At 47.0% G+C, this 16,204-nt stretch overlaps 1 protein-coding gene across 3 annotated transcripts in view; it reads left to right on the top strand.

Moving 5' to 3' along the window:
- Positions 1-16,204, top strand: part of GRID1 (glutamate ionotropic receptor delta type subunit 1) — a 1,874,363-nt gene that overhangs the window by 1,374,634 nt on the left and 483,525 nt on the right. The gene's annotated exons all lie outside the window — the stretch shown is intronic.

Below are 16,204 nucleotides of genomic sequence, written 5' to 3'. Positions count from 1 at the left end.
GAGACTACATTTCACTGTATCCAGTGGTTACAATAGTGAGTGAAGCTGTCAGAAGATCAGTATCAGACAGAAGGCAAGGGACTTGCATTGAAAGCACTCCTGCAGTGCAATAAAAAAAAAACTTTGGAGTGTTGCTTTAATATTTTAACCTCTAGATGAATTTTTAATTTTGTCTTTAAAAGTTTTTTTTAGAAGTACATGTGCTTCTGCCATAAACTGATCCACCACTGACAAGATGTGTCTATTATAGTTTTTGCTTTCTATGTCAATCAGATGTCCTCTTATATGAGTTTTTAATTTTCTACATGTATAGCCTAAATAATGTTACAAGCTAAGTATGTAATAAAAGTTCATGTACTGATTGATGGGAAATTTATTTGACGCAGAAGAATGAGAGAAGGATTTACATTGGGTAGCAGAAGAGCATGTTTTGCAGCGAGTGATGTCACATTTATATAAACCCATATTTTGAAGCCATTCTATTAATTTTTATATTTGATTGAAAAAGGCTAGGTGACATAATATTACCTAGAGAAGGAGAATTTTTGGCTACAAAAGGATCACATTCAGAAACTTTTTTTAAAAGTTTAATTTTAAAATAGAATTTTCAAGTATTAATATGTCCCAGTTTATGATCGAGCCTTGTTTTGTATGTTGTAAAGCATGGGGACGTGTTGTATTTGATTTTGTTTTTGTAAAGAAAGATGATTTTCAATTAAATCTTGTCTATCCTTCAAATCTATGAAATTTTGAGCTTCAACTAACATACATGGCTTCTTACCTTTATGCTCCATGCACTGTCTAGTTTTTTTTTTCAACTTACGTTTAGATTAATTATATTGCAAAAGTTTATTTGTCATCTAACAAATTTTCCTGCTCCCCAAAAAAGTCCTCACTCATAAAACAATGCATCATACTGGATATATCAATGAAAGTGGGAAGATAGTCACAATTAATGGGCTAGCTGAGATGCTGGGTACTATAAAGGTCAGGTACCAAGAGGAATGATCATAACAAAGGAATAAGACAAAAGGCACAGTTAGCTCACAGTCCAAGGTCAGAATTCCAGGAAGGTAGCGCCAAAGAGGCTAGGCAAATGGGTAGTCAGGAGAAAGATCCATGGATTGGTAACAATAGATCAAATACTGAGCACAGGAACTAATAACATAGAAACACCAACAAGCATAAGCTGCCACTGGCAGTATTTGGAGGCAGAAATTCCACTAAATAGCTAGGTAATCACTCAGAACAGGAGACATGGAGGAAACCCAGCATGCTTCAGTCTCTGATTGGACTGCTGAACTGTCTATCAGCTTACTGACAGCTCAACATGCCCCAGCTCAATATTGGATGACTGTAGTGTCATCACGATAGTGACAGCTCAGCTCTACTCTGCCGAAGACTGTAATACAAAGCTGTTGATCACCATACTGATGGATCAGCACTCCCAAGCCTTTTATTGGATGCCTGTACTGTCCATCACCATACTGACAGCTCAGCATGATTCTGCCTAAGATTGGATGGGTATACTTTCCATCACCATACTGACAGCTCAGAGCAACTCTTCCCAAGATTGGATGGCTGTACTGTCCATCAGCAATCTGATAGCTCTGCATGACCCTATCAAAGATTGGATGGCTAAATTTTCACTTACTGTGTCCAAAAACACTGCTAGGAGGAATTGTGACAGATATCAAAAAAGTTATAATGGAATCTAGAGAGGCAAACATATAAAAAAATAGATGTTTAAGATTAAAGTTTGCCTAGTAATAAAGATGAGCAAACTTGTTTTAAAAAGGTTTGCCAATTTTAAATTAGGGCACAAGCCTTGCCCATTACGATTTGTGTTCAGATGACCAAGCACTTTTCTCAAAAGGTTTGCCAATTTTAAATTAGGGCACAAGCCTTGCCCATTACGATTTGTGTTCAGATGACCAAGCACTTTTCTCAAAAGGTTTGCCAATTTTAAATTAGGGCACAAGCCTTGCCCATTACGATTTGTGTTCAGATGACCAAGCACTTTTCTCAAAATCTGCAAAGTTTGGCTTTGTTCAGTAGCTGTTTATGGTTGCACTAATACTTTTCTACTATCTTAGTATCACTTTGACTAGGATAGTGCTGCTGTATGATGAGCAGGGAGATGTGTTTGATGAGAAGAGGGGTGGGGAAAGGTCAAAGGCACACTGGTATTTTTCTTCCTAACTTTATTTGTGTATATTACAGCAGCCAATCAGGGCACAAAAAACATCCACAGCATTCAGACACAGGGGCTTATGTCATTGGCTGCCTAAGTCACATGTCCATCTGTATATAAAAAGCGGACATGCAGCATCAGCACAATTTTGTGATTGCTACAGCTTAGGGACTGTGCTACTGCACAACACATAGTTAGCTTAGCTGGGGTGATTTCATTTTAGGTAAATAAAATTGATCACAGGGTGATAGTGTAGAATAAGGACATGCAGGGGTGTGCAGTGTAGGGAAAGTTGTGTGCCACAAATCGGCATTTTATTAGTGATTGAAAATTATGTGGGCCTGCCACAAATTGTCATTTCATCATCTAAACAGAAATTGCAAAATCTGTGGTCAGCCCAAAATTGCCATTTCATCATCTAAACAAAAATTGCAAAATCTGTGGCAGCCCAAAATTGCCATTTCATCATCTAAATAAAGATTGCAAATTCTGTGGTCGAGCCAAAAATGTCTATTTCATCATCTAAATAGAGTTGGAAAAATGTGTGGTCCAACCACAAATTGCCACTTCATAATCTAAATAGAGATTGCAAAATCTTAGGTCCCGGCAAAAATTGCCATTTCATCATCTAAATAGAGATTGCAAAATCTGTAGTCCAGCCAGAAATTGGAATTTTTTTTAATCGAAATAGAGATTGCTACTTTGTGGTCCAAGCACAAATTGCCATTTCATCATCTCAATAGAGAATGCAAATCCGTGGTCCAGGCAAAAAATTGCCATTTCATCATCTAAATACAGATTTCAATATCTGTGGTCCAGCCACAAATTGCCATTACATCATCATAATAGTAATTGGAAAATCTGTGGTCCAGAATAGAGATGAGTGATCCTGCCGAGGAACAGATCGGTTCGGGATCACCAAACCCCCATGGTTTCGCAGATCAGATCGACGTTCCTATCGATCGTTCTAGCCAAATCCATTGAATCCAATGAAAGGCAAAAAAGGCACAGCCATTAACTTCCTAGGATATTAACATAAGAAATATTAGAAAAGTGACAGGAGTAGACGTGCTGCTCTGAGATGCTTGTCAATACACACAAGACGAAACTTGGAGACCCATTTTGAAGTCTCCACATATGCAAAAATTATGAGCAGACAGAAGGACAGTGGCATCAATTGCCCCACAGTACCGATAGTGTCTTTGCACAGCAGTCAGCCATGTGCCTTGCACCACATAGGGTCTACAGCAGCCTTTTCATTTTTCACATGAAGTGGTAGGTAGATGAGTGACAGATGCAGTCCTCTTGCTCTGTGTTCCCTGCCACTACAGACAATAAATAACTTGGAGACCCAGATGAGAGTCTCCATATTTCCAAAAATGTAAATCAGACACAAGGACAGTTTCGGCAATTTCCCCATAGTACCCATAGCGTCTTTTGACAGCAGTTTTGCATGGACCATGCAACACAGAGTATGGCCCAGCATTAACAGCCTTCAAATGAAGAGGTAGGTGGTTGAGTGACAGGTGTAGTCCTTGTGCTCTGAGACCCCTGCCACAACAGGCATCACAAAACAAGGAGATACGGATAAGAGTCTCTATCTTTACTTAAGAGGAATAAAAAGAAGGACAAATAGGAAGAATAGTAGGTGCTTCATACAGACTAAAAAGCCAAGGTGTTAAAGTAACAGCGGTGGACAGATGACTTCATTGTTGCACCAAGAAGGCACTTGTTGCTATCATCAGCAGCAGTAGAAAAAGAAGCTACAACAAAGGTGTCACAGACTGCAATAATGCAATATCAACACAGTACACTGACAAGTACAACATTGCCTATTCTGCACAGTGTGCCACTGGGCTGGAAAAGTCATTGGAGATCCATGACTTGTTCAACTTTATGAAATTTTGGCAGTCTACACTTTCAGGGGACAACCAGATGCCCTTATCCATCAAGACACCACCAGCAGTGCTGAAGATACAATCTGGAAGAACGCTTGCTGCCAGGCATGAAAAAACCTTCACAGCGTGACTGGTGAGCTAGCTCAGGCCAGTGTACCATTTTTGAAGCCCAAGAATGAAAAGGTTCTGACCCACCTCTGATGATATTGCAATTGAACTTGAAATGCTCCTGACTATCTTCTTCAGTCGTTCACTATGTGTCAGAGTTTCACTCTGTTCCAGTGGTGCACGTGATGGTGTAAAAATAAATCCCATAAGTTGCAGAAAAAGCTTCTGCCAGTTAAACTCTTGCTGCTGCTAATGTTTCTGCACTGACAAATGTATGTTCTCAGTGTTTGACATGAAGTACTGCGATCCACAATGGGTGCCTCACGGCTGTTTTGGGAACAAGCACTCTTATGATTGTGTACAAGTTAGTTTTGCATACTCAAGCATGCACACATCCCTTTTTTAGGGTTAAAGCATCAGGAAAAATGTACTCTTTTACCGTGGATCTAACAGAGTGGCAACTGTGAGACTGTGACCGGGGTTATCTATGACGGCCGGTATGTCTCGCCCCGGTTGTGCTCACTCCATGATAGAAAGTAAATCCACTCTAGGGTTAATGCTGTTTCCCTACAGGCTGAAGGAAGGGTTAAATGGAAACAGGAACGAGGGGCAGGTGTGCCGGGTGTGAGGGATGTGAGGGAGTGATCACAACTCCCTGAGTCTCTGCTGGAGAGACATGTATATTGCTGTGGATTTTTGTTTGGACATTAAACACCGTGTGCTGTGAACCTATATGCCTGGATCCCGTGTCTTCTGCTGCGCAGCCGACCGCGCTACCTCACATATGGTGGAGAATCGGCGGGCATGCCAGCCCGGTGAGGTGTACTTCCTTTTCTGGTGATCCGGTAGCACATGTCCTGGATTCAAGCAGCTATACTACGGCCCAAACCCAGCGACGCCATGGAGGACATACTAAGGCATTTGGCTCAGGCTAATGCACAGCAGCAGCAGGCTAATGCACAACAACAAGAGGCTAATGCACAGCAACAACAGGTGAATACCCACCTGCTCCGGACGTTGGAGCAACAGCAGCAACAGCACCAGCAATCCTTGAAATTGCAGGAAAAAAGGCACCAAGAACAGATGGTTCTCCTGGCCAAGTCAATCCGTGCCGGACCGGCAGCAACAACCCCGGGACCGGGTGACGACGGCAGCGTCCGGAAAGCGGTGAGACAAGCGTTGCAAAAGATGACCCCGGGGGATGATGTGGAAGCGTTCCTGGCAGTGTTTGAGCGGGTGGCCGAGCGGGAAAAGCTGCCGACCCCCCAGTGGGCTGAGGTATTGTCGCCCTATCTGACGGGGGAACCCCAAAAAGCGTACCTGGACCTCGGTACCGAGGACGCCATTGACTATGTGACCCTGAAAGCCGAAATACTGGCTCGGTTGGGGGTGAATACCTATGTACGGGCTCAGCGGGTAAATCAGTGGTTCTATGAGGAAGCCAAACCCGTACGCTCCCAGGCCTATGACTTATTACATCTTGTAAAAAAGTGGTTGCAGCCTGACACTCTGAGCCCGGCGCAAATGGTGGAAAGGGTAGTAGTGGATCGTTTTGTGCGCACTTTACCCGTCACCGTTCAACGGTGGGTAGGACTGGGTGACCCGAGTACCCTGGACCAATTAGTGTCCCTGGTAGAGCGGCATGTGGCTACGCAGGACTTGATACGGGACACTGAGACTTTGCGTACCGCCCGTCGGTCCGGCCCCTCCAAGCCTAGGGCCAAGGACCCACCGCCGACACCGGTACAGGAGTCCGCTACCATCCTGGCTGAGGCCGCGCCCGCCGTTCCTGAGGTCCGGAAGGCCATGTACCCTAAACGACAACTTGTCAAGGGGGTTTCCTTCCCTATTAGATGTTGGCGGTGCCAGCGGGTGGGACATATGGAAGCCCAGTGTCCCCTGACCACGGAGCCCATGGATTGTGGGGTTACCCGGCGGGGTTCAATGTATGCTCAGGTGGTGTGTACCGCTGACCTGGTTCCCCCAGAGACTGAGCCCCACTTGTGCCAAATACAGGTGAATGGATGTCCGGTTACAGGATTGTTGGATTCCGGAAGCTTAGTGACCCTTGTGCGATCCACCTTGAGGGCTAAAGTAAAGGCCACAGGACGTACCGTGGGGGTGGTTTGCATACATGGGGACCGCCGAGACTATCCCACGGGGATTGTCACCATCACAGCACCTTGCGGTCAGGTGCAACATGAGGTGGGACTGCTTAACACTCTTCCTTATGACGTGATCCTAGGACGGGATCTGCCCTATTTTTGGACTTTATGGAAGGGAACCCCTAGGTCCCCTCCGATATTGGTCAGTCCGGGGCCTGAGCCCTACAATCCTGAATCCGGGACACCTGCCGTAGGGGTCCCCATGATAGGGACAGAATGTGAACCCGATAGGTCGCCCCTAGAGGTATTGGCAGGAGAGGCTGAGACGGTCGAGCCCATCCCGGACTTGGAGGCATCCCCGGATGCGTTTGGGACAGCCCAACTCCAGGACCCTACGTTAATACATGCCCGGAATAGGGTGTTAGTAATTGACGGGGTGGCCCAGCTGCCCGGTGCCCAGGTAAGGTACCCCCATTTCGCTCTTAAACAGGATTTACTCTACCGGGTAGATGAAATACGGGGCGTGGGGGTGGAGCAGTTGGTGGTGCCCCAGCCGTATCGCCGGCGGGTCCTCGACTTGGCTCATAAACATCTGATGAGTGGCCACCTAGGGGTCAAGAAAACGCAGGAGCGAATATTGCAAAGGTTCTATTGGCCCGGGGTCTTTGGGGAGGTAAAACGGTTCTGCGAAACCTGCCCGGAGTGTCAGCTTACCGCACCACTGGTCCACTTTCGCAGTCCGTTGGTGCCGTTACCCATTATAGAAGTCCCTTTTGAACGGATAGGGATGGATCTGGTGGGGCCCCTCGTAAAGTCTGCTCGAGGGCACCAACACATCCTAGTGATCGTTGACTATGCCACCCGGTATCCAGAGGCGATACCTCTCAGACATACTGCGGCGAAGCTTATAGCTCGGGAGTTGTTTTCTGTGTTCTGCCGGGTGGGGTTGCCCAAGGAGATCCTTACGGATCAGGGGACCCCATTCATGTCTAAAGTGACCAAAGAACTATGCCGGCTACTCCAGATCAAGCAGTTGCGTACGTCTGTGTATCATCCTCAGACGGATGGGTTAGTAGAACGATTCAATAAAACCCTGAAAACCATGCTAAAAAGGGTGATCTCCAAAGACGGGAAGGACTGGGATATGATGCTTCCCTATTTGATGTTTGCCATCCGAGAGGTGCCACAGGCATCCACGGGGTTTTCGCCTTTTGAATTGTTATACGGGCGACATCCCCGGGGATTGTTGGACCTGGCAAAGGAAACATGGGAGCAAGAGCCCACCCCCCATAAAAGTGTGATTGAACACATTTTAGGAATGCAGAACCGCATAAGCGCGGTCATGCCAATTGTGAAGGAGCATTTACAGGAGGCTCAGGCCGCGCAAAGCGGCCGCTATAATAGACAAGCCACCGTGCGGACCTTTAAACCCGGGGATCGGGTGTTGGTATTAATCCCCACGGCGGAGAGTAAATTCCTGGCTCAGTGGCAAGGCCCCTACGAGATAAAGGAAAAAGTCGGGGTGGTCAACTATAAAGTATTGCAGCCCGGTAGGCCGAAACCTGAACAAATATACCATGTCAACCTATTAAAACCGTGGCAGGAACGGGAAAGCCTGATGGTTGAGTTTCCCCCATCTCCCTCCTCTTCGGGTCGTTCACTCCCGGCTTCAGCGACCTCCGGAGAGGACGAACCGGAAGTAAGGATCGGAGAAGCCCTCACCAAGCAACAGAGGCGAGAGGCCAGACGGCTGGTTCAGCAGAACCCCGATGTCTTCTCCGAGTTGCCGGGTAGGACCAGTCTGATACGACATGACATTGTCACCGAGCCCCACCTGAAGGTACGCCTGAAGTCATACCGCGTGCCGGAGGCTCGAAGACAAGCCATATCAGAAGAAGTGAAGACAATGCTACGCCTGGGGGTCATCGAAAAATCCCGGAGTGAATGGGCTAGTCCCATTGTCCTAATACCAAAACCCGATGGCTCCTTAAGGTTCTGCAATGACTTCCGGAGATTGAACGAAATATCCAAGTTCGATCTCTACCCCATGCCCCGGGTGGATGAGCTGATTGATAGGCTGGGACAGGCGCGATATTTTACCACGCTCGACCTGACCAAGGGGTACTGGCAGGTGCCACTGACGGAGTCCGCCAAGGAGAAAACCGCTTTTGTTACGCCGGAGGGTCTCTTCCACTATGTTGTCTTGCCTTTTGGGTTACATGGCGCTCCGGCCACGTTCCAGAGGTTGATGGACTTAGTGCTGGAACCCCACCAGGCGTATGCATCAGCGTACCTTGATGACATCATTATTTACAGCCCCGATTGGCAGACCCACTTGGAACAGGTACAAGCGGTGGTGGACGCACTTCGAACAGCCGGATTGACAGCCAATCCCAAGAAATGTGCGTTGGGACTCAGGGAAGCCCGCTACTTGGGCTACGTGATAGGCCAAGGAGTGATAAAGCCCCAAATTAACAAGGTTGAGGCGATCCAGAAGTGGCCTAGACCCCTGACCACAAAGCAGGTTAGGGCCTTCCTGGGTATCGTGGGGTACTACAGGAGGTTTGTAAGAGATTTTGCGGGACTATCAGCCCCCTTGACGGACCTTCTCAAAGGCAAGAAGTCCGTCATGGTGCGCTGGACTCCGCAGGCCGAGGACTCCTTCCGGGCCCTGAAGGGGGTCCTGTGCGGACAACCCGTTCTGGTCAACCCTGATTTCCGGAAGGAGTTCATAGTACAGACTGACGCCTCTGAGGTCGGCCTGGGGGCAGTGCTGTCTCAGGTGGTTCAGGGGGAGGAACACCCCGTCACCTTCTTGAGTAGGAAGCTCACCCCTCCCGAGCGGAATTATAGCGTAGTGGAGAAGGAGTGCCTGGCGATTACATGGGCCTTGGAGTCCCTACGCTATTACCTGCTGGGACGGCAGTTTCGCTTGGTGACTGATCACTCTCCGCTGGTCTGGATGAGGTCCGCCAAGGAACGGAATGCCCGGGTTACCCGGTGGTTCCTTTCTCTGCAGAACTTCCGGTTTACGGTTGAACACCGGGCCGGTAGGTTGCAGGTCAACGCCGATGCCTTGTCCCGCGGCCCGTGTTTGATGGCGGGAGTTCAACCCCGCACGCTTGAACTGAGGGGGGGGGTATGTGAGACTGTGACCGGGGTTATCTATGACGGCCGGTATGTCTCGCCCCGGTTGTGCTCACTCCATGATAGAAAGTAAATCCACTCTAGGGTTAATGCTGTTTCCCTACAGGCTGAAGGAAGGGTTAAATGGAAACAGGAACGAGGGGCAGGTGTGCCGGGTGTGAGGGAGTGATCACAACTCCCTGAGTCTCTGCTGGAGAGACATGTATATTGCTGTGGATTTTTGTTTGGACATTAAACACCGTGTGCTGTGAACCTATATGCCTGGATCCCGTGTCTTCTGCTGCGCAGCCGACCGCGCTACCTCACACAACCCAGTAGTCAGCACTATTTTTAATCCTAACATTTCTGGAATCATTTAAACATGAGAAACGGGAGTTTGTTGGTCATTAAATAGTACATTTTATTAAGGACTAAAAAAAACATTAAAAATATGACAGTGTACAATTATGTACAAGAACACACAAGAAAAAGAGGGGGTAGAAAATCTTTCTGTACTAAGAGCTGCTAGGTCTATAGCAGTAGTTCCCAAACTCCAGTCCTCACGACCCCCAACAGGTCATGTTTTCAGGATTTCCTTAATATAGCACAGGTGATGCTTTGCTAATGATTCCATCACCTGTCAATCCTGGTCTATAGGAAAATGTCTGATAGTTAATCACTATCAGATAGAATAATACAAAATACATCCACCAGACATCCCCATAGAGAGCAATAAAAAAAATACGTCATCATCACCGCACACACCCTGACACTGCCACACTCATCATCATCCCCGCACACACCCTGGCACTACCGCACTCAGAGAGAGAGAGTGAAAGAGAGAGTGAAAGAGAGAGAGAAAGAGAGAGAAAGAGAAAGAGAGAGAGAGAAAGAGAGAGAAAGAGAGAGAAAAAGAGAGAAAGAGAGAGAGAGAAAGAGAGGGAGAGAGAGAAAGAGAGAGAAAGAGAGAGATAGAGACACACAGGCACTACCGTCCCCTTCATCATCACTGCACACACCCCGACACTACCGCACTCATCATCATCCCCGCACACACCCCGGCACTACCGCACCCATCATCATCCCCGCACACACCTCGGCAGTACCGCACCTATCATCATCACCACACACACAAGCACTACCGCACTCATCATCATCCCCGCACACACGCAAGCACTACCGCTCTCCTCATCATCATCACCGCACACACTGGCACTACCGCACTCATAATCATCACCGCACACACGCAAGCACTACTGCACACATCATCGTCCCCGCACACACCCCGGCACTACCACCCCCATCATCATCATCCCCGCACACACCGGCCCCGTCATCCCTGCACACATCATCATCCCCGCACACACCGGCATTACCTGAGTGAAGTCTCCGGTGACAGCGCCGCTCACTTCAGTTGCTGCATTGAGCTGACACAGAGAGGTCGTGTTCTACGGCGCTCCCTATCAGCTTCATGTATCAGAGCTGAAAGCGTCGTGTGGAATACTTCGGACCTGGATGGGTGTTTGGGGATTAATAAAGTGGTAAATGAGGGGTTTTTTTGTGTTTTATTCTAAATAAAGGATTTTTCGTTGTGTGTGTTTGTTTATTTACTTTCACTTACAGGTTAATCATGGAAGGTATCTTGGGGAGACGCCTGCCATGATTAACATAGGACTTAGTGGCAGCTATCAGCTGTCATTTAACTCCTTATTACCCCGATTGCCACCGCTGCAGGGCAATTCGGGATGAGCAAGCTAGAGTCCCGGTTCTGTCGCATCTAATGGATGCGGCAATTCCGGGCGGCTGCTGGCTGATATTGTTAGGGTGTTGGGCTCCCCATAACGTTGAGTTCTCCATCCTGACAATACCAGCCTCCAGCCGTGTGGCTTTATCTTTGCTGGTTTCAAAATTGGGCAGGTTTTTTTTTTTTTAAATTATTTATTTTACTGCACGATATAGACCCGCCCGCCGACGGCTGTGATTGGTTGCAGTGAGACAGCTGTCACTCAGCGTGGGGGTCTGTCTCACTGCAACCAATCATAGGCACTGGTGGGCGGGGAAAGCAAGGAATACCAGATTGAATAATGAGCGGCAGCCATTTTCAAAAGAGAAAAAGCCACCGGAGCTTTATGACAGCCGTGCAACTGATCGGTGACTAGGAAAGAGAGAAGGATTTTGCTGGGGACACAGGACGCATGCAAATGCACAACGTGCGTGCAAAGCCTTACTCTGAAAAGCCACGCTTTTGGTGATTGAACCGTTATCGAACGTTAACTCGAACTGTCGAACATGAAGCAAATCATTCGAGTTCGTCGAACGACTCGAACATCGCCCAAAGCAACTCGAATTTGAAATTGGCGAATGGTTCGCTTCGAACACCGCTCATCTCTAGTGCTGATGTAGCAGTCAGATTCTTGGAATTTTTTCTCTACTGAGTCATTGTTTACAAAGTTAGTAGATAACGAAAGTTTGGTCATCATTTGCAGCGTCAAAAAAGGCCCAGGCTAGGCAACCCTTTCTGCAAACTGCAGACATATGACCGCTGCTGCCCAGAGCCAGAGTTTTGGCTGAAAATGCAGTGCTTGTCATGGTTTCATCAGTATGTGATTATGTGGGAATCGCCATCGTAAAGTCTTCATCTTCCTCCTCCTTCTCTGTTGAGCTACTCAGATGCTTGCCTCTGTGGTGACATCATGTGGAATCTCTAACCTCATCATTATCCTCTCTGTCATCCCACTCATTACCCAGACAGTCACTCACCTGTTCCTGCCCTGACACCACAGAGTGCACCTCTGGTTTCTGAGTGTCATTATTGTCACCTCAATCCCTGGGGCTTAATATTTGGTGATGAGGGTCTAGACTATGCTCGTATCGTACTTTGTTCAACTCCTGATCCAACTCACTAAGATTTTGGGCTTACTTCCTCTTGAATCTGGGAATCTTTAGAGCAGACTTCTGATGCCCATGGAATAGCATGTGGGAAAAGCTCTACAGACTCACTCATTTGTGGTTCCCCACAGTTAGCTGGGTAGCTGGAGAGTTGTGATGTGGGGAGAAACAAAGAGTGCCATCTCTGAGGACTTTACTGTGTGGGAAGGTGAGGATAAGGAAGTGGAGGAGAGAACATTTGATTAAGCGCTTGCGGTGAACCCAGAGGTATGCAGCTAAGTTGCTCAGCAGAGGAGGAGCAAGATGAAGAGGTTACATTGCCACTTCCAGCACAAACAAGTAGTGATGCAACCACAAAAAGAACTGCATCCTCAGCCACAACTTTGACTGTGGTCAGCAGTGGTCACAGGTTTACTATTTGCATGGGTGGCAAGAGTTGCCTAGCCTAGGCCTTGTTTGAGATCACAAATGATGACTCAACTTTCGTTATCTGCCGACTTTGTAAAAATGACTCACTGGCAGCAGAAATTGCAATAATTTCATTACTAAATTCATGAACCATTACATGGGCAACCAACATGCGTTATTCTTGGAATCTTACTGTGCTAAGACATGGCCTAGCGGCCGTCACCAACCACCGGCTGCCCCATCAACTGCGTCTTCTGATTTTTTTTCTCCTTCATCACCATGGCAAGTGTACTCACACAGGTCTCTGGTCACGGAATCTTAACTTGTTTTCTCGCTACAGTTGGGGTGAGTGAGAGCTTGTTATCTGTTATGGAAGTGGACATTCCTGGTGTTTTTGAAAAATCTCTGATATCGAATACACCACATCTTTCTTATCCACCATAACATCTCCACCTACACATCCCTCAAGTCCACCAGTTTGTCGTGTACACTATGCTTCACCATTTCTGAGCACAGCAGCCTTCCCTCGGTCTCCCAGTTGTGGTCGAATAAAAGATTATTTCCTCCCACACATGTCAAATGTAAGAGCTTGAACTTCACTATATACATTTTTATCTAAATCTTTATTTTCATATAGCGCTAACATATTCCGCAGCGCTCTACATACATCAGAAACACTGTCCCTATTGGGGCTCACAATTTAAATTCCCTCTCTGTATGTCTTTGGCATGTGGGAGGAAACCGGAGAACCCGGAGGAATCCCACGCAAACACATGGCGAACATACAAACTCCTTGCAGATGTTTTCCTTGGTGGGATTCGAACCCAGGACCCCAGCGCTGCAAGACTGCAGTGCTAACCACTGAGCCACAGAAATGCTGCCTTTCCACCTTTTGGATACAGACGGTTTCCTAAAGCTGATGGCCATGGCAGTCCCCCATTACCAGTTGCCAGATTACTTCTTAAATGAATATGTGCAAGCACAACACCATCAATCATGTCACAGACAACATCACACATTCCTTGAAAAACTGTCTGACAGGGTGAATTTTACCACTGACACCTGAATGAGCAAGCATTGCCAATGTCATTACAACTTGCTGACTGGTCAATAGATGACTGGTCGTTGCAGGAGTAAGTGGGCAATAGTCTGTTCCACAATTCTTCAAATTTCCAAGGCTGGACAAACTTCTGTCTGTATCTACCATTTTCTCTACTGCTTCTGCCTTCTTCACCTCTTCTAGAGCTGCCACTTTCACCCCCAACCTCTTCCTAAATGTAACACATGTTCCAACAGTGCAGAGCGCATCCCCCACCTCTGTATAGTGCAGACAGGACTCACCGCAATCAGGAAGTGTTGAAATTAAAATAAAATGCATTGGAGAATGCAGTCACAGAGCTGAAGAGTTGTGGACAGGTTATCAGGCCGAGTTTCAGCAATAGATGTCACCACTGAACCTGGAGCCATACAAGGCCATGTGCAATAATAGTACAAACCTGGTGGTGGGCCTACGCTGGATCAACCTCACACATTTACCTTGCATGGCTCATGTTCTCAACCTGGTTGTACAGCAATTTCTAGACTATTATCCCTGCCTGGATGTACTGCTGCAGAAGGCACGGTCGCTTTTGCTCAGTTCCATCTTTCGCACCCCACGAATATTTGACTTGAATCGCTACAGAGGTCTTTCAGCCTCCTAGTTAACCGATTGATATATGATGCACTGACACAGTGGAATTTCACACTCAAAATTTTGACTGTGGCAGCAGCAACAAGCCTTCTTGCAGTATGTCATGATGCATAGCCTGGGCAACCCAGTCAGGTCATGGGGCAAATCACGTTTGCGGAGTGGGCACAGATGAAGAAGCTCTGCACCCTTCTGCAGAGTTTCAAAAAGGCTACTAACATGGTTAGAGCTGACGATGCCATCATCAGCATCACTATTCTGGTCATCTACATGCTGGAGCAGATTTTGAATTGTCTGCGAGAGGAGGTGGTGGTCCCAGAGGAAAAGGAAGAAGCAAAGAAGGAATGTGGAAGGGAGATCAGTATGTCTAAGGTCCAGACTGTCATCGAAAAGGGAAGTGGCATAGGAGGGTGGAGTACTGTAAACAAGGGGTGCTCATGGTACCATACAAACTGTTAGTGAAGATGCAGGAGCCGAGGAACAAATGGAGGAGGATGAGGAGGAAAAGGTGATGGATGTCCAACAGTCAGGAGATGAAGAATTGGTCCCCTCTCTGTTGTCCGTGGTTGGTGGGAGGGGACAGATGAAAGCTTGAGTGTTAACCCACCACCAACACACCATGGACTTGGACCACTTGGAAGTGCCTGACACATGAGTGCCTTCTTGCTGCACTATCTGCAACATGAATCCCAAATTTTTAGGATTAGAAATAGTGCTTACTACTGGGTTGTCACTCTGTTAGATAGACAGTAGAAGAGTACATTTTGGCAGATCCTTTCCCCCTGGATAGGATGTGCGTATGCTGGAGTATCGAAATCAACTTGAACACAATCTTAAGAGTGGTTTTCTCCAAGACAGCAATGGAGCATACTGTGTGCATCGCTGTTCTAGGCTTCCAACCCCGGGAGCTTCAAGTCATCATCGCAGAAACATTAGCAGCAGTTTAAGCAGCAGAAGCAATATTTGTGAGTTGTGGCACAAAGTGCTTTGGACCATCCTATGCACGAGTAGAACAGAGTGCAATTCTGACACACAGTGAAGGACTGGAAGGATGGTGCTGGAGTATCTAGAGCTCAATATTGATACCATCAATGGGAGTTCAGACCCTTTTGCATTTTGGTCTGCAAGAATGGAAGAGTAGCCTGAGCTTACCAGCCATGCCTTGTAGGTTTTGTCATGTCCAGTAGCTAGCGTTCTCTCAGAAAATGTCTTCAGTGCTGCTGGTGGTGTCCTGATGGATAAGCACATCCAGCCATCTCTTAAAAGTGTAGACCACCTAACTTTCTTTAAGATGAACAAACCATGGATCTCCAATGAATCTTCCACCCCGATCGCAGACTGTGAAGACTAGGCAATAGTGTAGTTCTTAGCATGCAGCATTCAGCTCACATTTTTGCAGTCAATGACATTTTGTCATGACTTCTGTGGCTGCTGTTGCTACTGCTGCAGATTTTACTAACAAGTGCCTTAGTGACACAACATTTATACGGTGTGTCCACCGTTGTTACTTTTACAATTTGACATTTTTTTTATGTATGAAGCACCAAATATTCCTCCTATTCCTCTTCCATATGCTTCCTTCTGAGTCATAACAAGAAATTTTTTTTAGAAATGTGGAGACTCCAAGTTGAGTTTGCAAGTTATGTGTTGTCTGTAGTGGCAGAGGTCTCAGAACACCAGGCCAACACCTGTCACTCATTCATCCTTTCCTTCATTTAAAAATAATTTGAAAGCTAGAAATGCTGTGCCAGACCTTCTCTCGTGTATGGTCCATGACTGACTGTTGCAC

This window comes from Anomaloglossus baeobatrachus, chromosome 5, assembly GCF_048569485.1.
Source record: "Anomaloglossus baeobatrachus isolate aAnoBae1 chromosome 5, aAnoBae1.hap1, whole genome shotgun sequence".
Classification (NCBI taxonomy): domain Eukaryota; kingdom Metazoa; phylum Chordata; class Amphibia; order Anura; family Aromobatidae; genus Anomaloglossus; species Anomaloglossus baeobatrachus.
The sequence above is the reverse complement of the archived record's forward strand: the minus strand, read 5'-3'. Positions and strand labels throughout refer to the sequence as shown.